Source organism: Haemaphysalis longicornis, unplaced genomic scaffold (assembly GCF_048455015.1).
Source record: "Haemaphysalis longicornis isolate Haplotype H1 unplaced genomic scaffold, Haemaphysalis longicornis Haplotype H1 scaffold_17, whole genome shotgun sequence".
Classification (NCBI taxonomy): Eukaryota; Metazoa; Arthropoda; class Arachnida; order Ixodida; family Ixodidae; genus Haemaphysalis; species Haemaphysalis longicornis.
Window position 1 is genome coordinate 3,032,256 of NW_027526276.1, and position 8,544 is coordinate 3,040,799.

The 8,544-nt window shown below is 46.4% G+C and overlaps 1 long non-coding RNA gene across 1 annotated transcript in view; it reads right to left on the reverse strand.

The window, feature by feature from the left end:
* The window catches only part of LOC144166351 (uncharacterized), a 28,961-nt gene extending 25,764 nt beyond the window's left edge, over positions 1-3,197 (reverse strand). Inside the window, exon 1 of the long non-coding RNA XR_013321654.1 lies at positions 3,065-3,197. This is a non-coding gene — a long non-coding RNA (uncharacterized LOC144166351). The remainder of the gene's footprint in view (positions 1-3,064) is intronic.
* Between the last annotated feature and the right edge of the window lie 5,347 nt (positions 3,198-8,544).

The window sequence follows — 8,544 nt, forward strand, 5'->3', positions numbered from 1 at the left end:
AGTTATCTTGGGTTGTTCTCAACATAAAATAATATTGCATTTCCTTCATTGGCCCCTTAAACATGCCATCTCAGAGCGACAGGAGACGCAACAGAATAATAGCTCCGAGTTTGGTGCTTTCGGTGTCTAGCTGCCTTTGCCTTCAACCAATAGTAAAAGATGCCTCCGCGCTCGCGAAGGCTGAAGAGTTCGAGGCAGAAGCTCTTATACGCAACGCTTACGAGCTGGCATTGGGACTACCAGTCAGCAGCACCTCGACGCAGAAACTCATACATTTGGGAGTTCACAATGCCTTCGATAAACTCCTCCAAGCTCATCGTATGTGCCAATTATTACGCCTAATATTCACTTCCACTGGTAGAACGAATTTAACTCAACTGTGCCTGCGCTCACCACTAGAACACCTCCAGGCCGACACGATTCAGCTTCCGAGTGAGATTCGCCAGTTTACCGATGTGGCTGCACTCCCCCTAACGTTCATCTGGCATTCCACTAGGTTCGCAGACACTTCCTAGCGAAAGCGTTCTCCAAACAACACTGTCAGAGCTCCACCACCATGTACACAGACGCCGCATTCAACCCCTGAAAAATAGCCATGACCGCTGTTGTGACTACAGCTGAATCATTCCTCACAAGCGTATTAATTCCAACCACTCGACGGCACGAACTTGCACCGCCCAAGCCCATGCCCAAACCCCTGGGGTGGTCATTATCACATACGGCCAACAAGCGTGTATAACTTTCTCGAGAGACTTCATCTCATAGCCCGCCGCACAAATTCTACTGCAGCATTCTCTCGAACGACACGTATTCATTATTTGGGCTACACTCCAAGCTTACGTTCCCGGTAACCAAGCTTTCCACCGGCATGTACGAGAGCTAACACACAGTGCAAGCCAGATGTTTGGCGAGCGATGGCAGGTCTGTTTCTCTTGTCCTTCAAATCCCGGAGCAGCACCGGGTGGGGCGAATAATATTCTCCCTCCACACCAAAACCTCAAGAAATAACAAAAACGTCTCCTTAGAGGGTTTCAAACACACCTCCGCAACCCACGAGCACCTCGCAATGCCGCTTCTGCGAGGCTCCGGGCACCATCAGCCATTCTATGTAGGGCTTGGATGAGAACCCCTCATGACCTGCCAACCCTCTCATGACCTTTTCCTCCCCCGAGCACTGAGAGGGAACGCTGTGACCTCTGACTATAAATACCAGCTTCGGCGGGTGAAGAGAGCCAAAGCCGGACCGTCGTAAGGCGTTCATGAACATGGACTCTTCCCCTAGAGTACCTGCTCCATAGAGACGTTCATTCATCCTGCCTATAAAGAAAGCCAGCTACAAGGAAAGATTGCACGTGAGGCACACTCACGTGTGTACATTCGATTGTTTGGCCACTATGCTAACTTTTCAGCTGTCACCCGCCACGGGACTGGTAATGGAAAGCTGTATTTAACTATCAATCAGTGCAATAATGCTCCTACACGTGGAGTGCATTCCAAGGTATTTATCACCTGTACCGGCAGCAGTCTGAGTGACTCCGTACCTCTGGCACCTTCCGTCACGTCTTACGCTACAATGCGCAATTTAATATGAGATTCCGCGATTACAAACTAAAAGGCAATTTGGGCAAGACGCATTACATGGAACTACTTCAGGGATAGACTCTAATTCTGTGTGCTGCTATACATCCACTTTGGAACAAGTAGCAGTAAAACCACACTTGCTAGTTAACGCAAACATATATAGGAAAACGAAACACCTGTGAAACAAACAAAAACCCATTGAGGACAGAAGGAATCAGCGCGGGGCAAACAAGACAGCGCCACCAAGTACTGTCTTTACATAGTAGCCCCGTTTATTCTTCAAAGCCGAAATATATTTTCGCTGCAGGTAGGACGGGCAATACAATTTCGTGCAAAGGGACGAAGCTTGTACCATATGTTAACAGTTGCTGTGTTATTTATAATTACAATTTGGTTGTTTTAATACAACTACAACTTACCCGATTTAGGCGCCCCAAAAATTGATTATTTCGCCACCGCAATATTTCGCTTCGACACAGCGCTATGTATAGAACTAAATCGACAAACTCCTGATAAAAACAGTAATGCAACTAAGCCTCATTCGCTGTCGATGACACCACGATCCAAAGGCTAAACGCGTCGTCACATAAAGAATTCGATGAAATGCTCCTAAACGTAACCAGATTACTGCTTTTTATTTGCTCAAATAATTTTTTGTAACGATACAAATTGTTATAATCAATTTTTTCGTAGTTTTTTTCCTCAGCAAGGATCCACCCCATCACCCTTGAATAGGTATGAAGTACCTCTGTCTTACATAAGCATCCTCATTTATACGATACGTAGTTTATGTATAGTTCCAGCCGTGTTGTTAGAGAAAGTAGCGTACCACTTGGTCTTTCAGACTGGATTCTCGATAGGTCACCCAGTTATGCAAAAAGATCTATTGCCCATTACAATATTTTTGCTTGAGCGGGGTAATTGCACGTGCGGTTGTATTTGCCAGACCGCCCACAAGCCTTTCTTGTTTGGGCTGCGAAGGTCACACGTTTTGTGTTGAAGTATGATCTGGTTTTTTTTTTGCTTCCTTTGCTTTGTACCCAACCGTGTTTTACTGCACGGGTAGAAAACACAAAGATGTTTCCCTTTGTCAACCTTTTGTGGATCGCAATCAGTCATAGGGGCATAACAGAAGAAAGAATCCTTGCATGCACCTATAAAAACACTACCAAGCAGTAAATCTATGCATTCGTCTCACGGCAAGGTGTTTCAGGCTACTGCTATAGAGTTAGAGTTGTCTGAAGATATCGCCAAAGTATTAATGACGGTACGTATTGACACGAGGGAAAAAAGCAATTACCAACGTGCGACCAGGCTAAAACGCTTTCCAAGTAACGTTTGAGCGACAGGTTTTGTAACAATTCTTCGACCATTTTTTTTCGCGTAATATTTGCCTCTTTATCCACACTGAATGATGCAACCTTGTAAGCTAGAATCACACAGTTTTCAGATGATCTAGCCACATGCATAGACGCAAGCTCACCTCAGTGTTGTGGAGAGAACTTTGAAGGTTTCACGACTGCTGTGCTACAATAGCACTCAGAGAGGAGACGGGATGGAGACCGTATCGGGGCCCTCAATGTGCCAAGGGAGTGGGACAGTTTCGTCGTTCTGGCGGCGTTTCGATAAGAGGAAGGCCGCGGCAAGCGTTCAGTGTCAATTGAGGGTGTGACGCCAAGCACCACCAATAGCAGGGCTCAGAAGACCCGGCGTCCGCTCCACATTCAAGTACACAACATCAGTCCTGTTGTAGCCTTGGACGTATGCCTCGACAACAACCGCGGACCGATTCTTGAGCCATAAAAGCTGGGAATGTGCGTGCAGTTACGGACAAACAAAATGTGAACACGAAAGTATGAACCACAACACGCAAAATTCAAAAGATACCGTTTGTGGAAGCCGAATAGCGCCCGGCTATTGGTGCATTTGGCAAACCGCATTTCCAAACTTTGCCAGGGTAATCAAGCCACGCGTCAATCTGGCCTGCATGGAAAGAAATCGCCCTATTTCTGTGTTCCGGTTTATATTTCCGTGCACGCATTTCATTTTTCCGTGACTGTACTTATGCCGCATACAAGAGACGCTGGCTGATACTGTCTTGTGGCTTCTGCGAACAACTTTTGTTAAAGCAAAACGGTTCTTAGTGGGTCAAAACACTAATGCATTTTTCTGTAAACCAGTTGGTCGAATGAACAGCTCTGATAAGATCTCTGGACACACGGCGCGTGAATGAAACCGGGCTTCCATAGTGTCAAATCGGTTACTTGAAAATCGCGATAAACGAACGGTTCTACATAACACCATACACGCATTGATAGTGAAGGAGGGGCACGATAGTGTAACTTTATCACATAAACCAGGTATTGGCATACATTTGCATTGTTCGTAGATGCGTTCCCTTAGTGCTGCGAAAACGTTTTGCATGGGTACGTTTTGCGAAGAAAACTTCCTTTGCAGAAGCCACAAGACATATCACGCATTGTCTCTTGTAGGCGTCATAAGTACAGTCGTGGACAAATCAAATGGGAACACGAAAATATACGCTAGAACACACAAATAGCGCGATTTCTTTCCATGCAAGACAAATTGACACGTGGATCAATTACGGTAACAAAGTTCCGAAATGTGGCTTTCCAAATGTACCACTGTACCACTAACACGCCATTATTGGGCTCCACTGACAGTACTATTCAATTTTGTGTGGTGTGGTTGATAATATCGTGTCAGCATTCCATTACGCCACGAATGTACATGCATTCCCAGCTTTTATGGCTCAGGAATCGCCCGCGCTTGTTGTCGAGGCATACGTGCAAGGCTACAACCGGGCCAATGTTGTGTACTTGAATGTGGAGCGGATGCCGAGTTTTCTGAGCCCTGCTATTCGTGGTGCTTCGTGTCGAACCGTCAATTGACACTTCACGCTTGCCGGGGCCTTCTTCTTATCGAAACCCAACCAGAACGACGAACTGTCGCCACTCCCTTGCCACATTGAGCGTAGCATTAGGGCCTCCATCCCTTCTCGTTTCTGAGGGCCGCAGTGGTACAGCAGTCGGGAAACCTAGGAAGTTTTTCTTCACAACACTGAGCTGACCTTATCTGCGTGCCTATGTCCTCCGAGAAATATGTCATTCTAGTTCACAAAGTTACATAATTCAGTGTAGATAATGAGGCAATTATTGCGCGAAAAAAAATCGTTGGAACAATTGCTGCCAAAAAGTACCGTTCAAATGTTACTTGGAATTCGTGTGAGCTTTGACCCACGTTGGTAATTCATTTTTTTCCCTCAGGTCAATATAAACCGTGAGTCATGGTTTGACAATATATTCAGATAACCCTAAGCATATTGTACTACTCGTGTTTTTGAAAGACCCTCCCGTGAGGCAAATGCATAAATTCACTGTTTGGTAGTATTTTTAATAGGTGCATGTAGTAATTCATTCTTCTGTTGTCCACCTGTGCATGACCTCCTTCTCCACGAAAGGTTCCTACTGGGAGACATCTTCACACTTTCAACCCATGCAGTACAACACGGACGTGTAGAAAGCAAAGGAGGCAAAAAAAATGCCACATTATTCTTCAGCACAAAACGTGTGACCTTCGCAGCCCATAGAGGAAAGGTTTGTGGGCGGTCTCACAAATACAACCGCAAGTACAATTGCCCCGCTCCTGCAAAGAATAGCTTGTAATGGGCAATAGCTCCGCTTACATAACGGGCGACCTATCTAGAGTTGGGGCTGAAAGACCATGTGCTATGACACTTTTTCTAACCACACGGCTGGCATTGTACATGAACTACGCAACGTTAAATGGGGATGCCCATGCCATACCGAGGTAGTTCACACGTATTCAAGGGTGATTGGCTGGATTTTCGCTGAGCGAGAAAACTACAAAAAGACGGAGTATAACGACTGGTATTGTTATAAAAATGAATTAAACATCTAAAAAGCAGCAAACTGATTACGATGAGGAGCATTTCAACGAGCTCTTTATATTACGCCACGTTCCGCCTTCCGATCATGGGGTCATCGACTGCGAATGAGATTCGCTCGCAAGACTTTTTTTATCAGGAGTTGAACGATTCAGTTCAAATTTTGCGGCGGTGTAATAATCAATTTTTGGGGGCTGCGTAGAAAAGACAAGTTCTAGTTGCTTTAGAGCAGCCAAATTGCCATTATATATAACAGAGACACTCTTAGCGTATGGCACGGCTTCCTTCTTTTGAAAAAATTGTATCCCCCCTACCCTGCAGGGTCAAGACATATCGGCTTTAAAGAGAAAACAGGGCTATTATAGATAACCCACGTGGAAAGGCAGTATTTTCCAGCGCTGTCTTGTTTGCACAGCGCTTATTCCTTCTGTCTTAAGTAGGTTTTGGTAGGTTTCAGATGTGTTTCGTTTTCCTATATATGCTTGTGTTGACTATCAAATCTGGTGTTATTGCTACTTGTTTAAAAGTGGGTGTACACACAATTAAACCGTCGAACCCCGAAGTAGTACCATTAATAGCGTCGTGACTGAATTGCTTTTCAGTTTGTAATCGCCCAATCGCGTATTAGATTGCGCATTAAAGCCTAACACACGACGGAATGTGTCAGCCGTACGGAGACTTACTCAGAGTACCGCCTGCGTTGGTGTTCGGAAGCGCTCCAGGTATACGCTTCGATCGCTGCCTGTAGGGGGGGGGGGGGGGCACTGAATTCCCACCAGCGGCCCGTTTCGAAACGAGCCGCGGGGAGTATCCGGCCTGCTCCCCACGGTCGCCGCTGGTTTTGCGGCACGTTCGCTACTGAGATTTCACGCTTGCATTCGCCGGAAATACATATTTATGTGTAGCAATCACTCTGGTCGCAAATGTGGTGTATTTGCGAGAGTATAAATGCTTCTTACGCGATTTTAGTGGCGTATATTGGGTTCGTATAAGGGCCGAGTGTGTGTCACCGGCCGGCTTCACCAAACCGGGATAAGCATGGAGCGGATTGTACTTTTACTGCCCTAAAATTTACTAACAGTCTCTCTGTAGGTAGCGTTCCTTCAGATGCTCATGTTACGGCTATACACTACGATGTTAATCGGTTTTCTGCGCTTACATAATCTACCTGAGCACTCGTACCTGACCACGCCAGGTACGCTTCATATCCTACCTATTGATCACTATACCCTGAACAAGCCAATGTAACCTAAATTTTCCGAATATTCTACGCAGTAAGCACGATGGATAATGCAAAACCATACCTGGGATTTAGCACACGACAAATCATTTTATGCTGGGTCGTCTTGTCGCGAGGAGAGCGCTCGCAAACATTTATCATCTGCAACTATATCATCCGCGAGCAGCGCGGAGCCTGACTTATATCCGCGTCCGCGACTAAACGCGTCTTCGAAACATCGTCATATGATACAGGGGTCCTGCAAAATCTAGCGAAAACTGAAATCAGAGGGCCTTATCAGATACCAACTCTTCCAACACCTTTTATTTCTTGTGAACTACACACCCTGTATACATCGAAAATGCGTCCGCCAAGTGATCAGGTGTTCGTTAAAGGAGTACTGACATGAAATTTTCGTGTTACGTTTTTTTCGCTGCTATGCGTGCCTTCCAGCGCACTAATCCCAGAATGACACATTAGACGGTCGAGCTCATCGTAAACATTCATTTACGGCGTCGTTTATTCGTGTCAGTTTCGGTTTCGACAAAACGAACGCCGAGCGGACGCCATGACAGGAGGTATCACGTGACGTCACCATTCTTGCCGTGCCGCTGCCGCTCTGGACGCGCGCGCGAGCGGCGCACGCGGGCGCCCAGACCGGCGGAGGTCTTCCCCATCCCCTCGCGCCCGGGCAGCATGACGTCAGTCACAAAACCATGGCGTGTACACACGCCAGAGCAGCGCGAGCCAACCACAGCCAGCGCGTCGGCTTCGTCACGGGAGCCCCGACGTCGGCAGTTTGGGGAAAGTAGCAGATGATGTCATGTCGGCCCGCTCTGGGCTTTCTCGTGCGGGCGAAGATTAAAATGGATTTAAAATATGTTACGCCGAACGGTTGCTGTTGAAAGTTGCCGGGAGATATCGCCTGATAAAAAAAAAGCATTTTACATAGTTATCTCAGCTTTGAAATTTTGTGTCACTACCCCTTTAAAGTAGAAAAACAAAAGAAAAGTGAACTCACAGCTTGCGTGTGTGTGTGTGATTACTAAAACATCCGTTCTTTGCTTTCGCTCCCTATTTGCACACAACAGTAGTTAAGCGTCCGTCTTTCCCCTCCTTCTTGTGTTTGGAAATATCAGTGCATTTCACGTGTAGTTTGTGTAGCGAGTCCTACCTTGCTTAAGCTAAGACGAACGTTTTGAGCATTTCTGGAGCAGCAGTGGATCTTTTTCTTCCTGTACGAGCTAATCTGTTGCTTCCAGACTTTGCAGAACATTCATTTTTTCGTTGTTTCATTATCTCTCCTTCGCCCTTGCTATAAGGCGGGAGTGGGCCCATATTTAACGTCACAGCCTTGGAATATACCTAATATTTTCGCGTTGCTTATATTCCCATCAAAGGCACAGGTTATTGTCAGGCATGGGGTAATCACAGTCCGGAGTCATATTTTTTCTACGACGTATATACTCTGCGTATAACTCTCACTCTGCCCGTATCAGGACTAAGCGAGGCGACAACAGAATTCGCTTGCGCCTTACGTGTTCGGAGGTGACAGGCGTGATATGCTGCTACCGTCGCCGGCACCCGTAAGATCGGCGAAGAAGCGCAGTACCGCGTCCGCTTTGATAGCATTGTGCATGGCTCAGCGAGGCAGTCCTAATTGAAACGATTGGACCCAGTTCACAATTTACGTTTACGTCTCTCGTCTGGGGCGTATAGGACATCACGCATAAACAGCCTCTACGTCGAAACTAATGAACCACCACTCACAGATACAAGAACAATGCTGACATGCCCACGCATACTGAAGATCTGT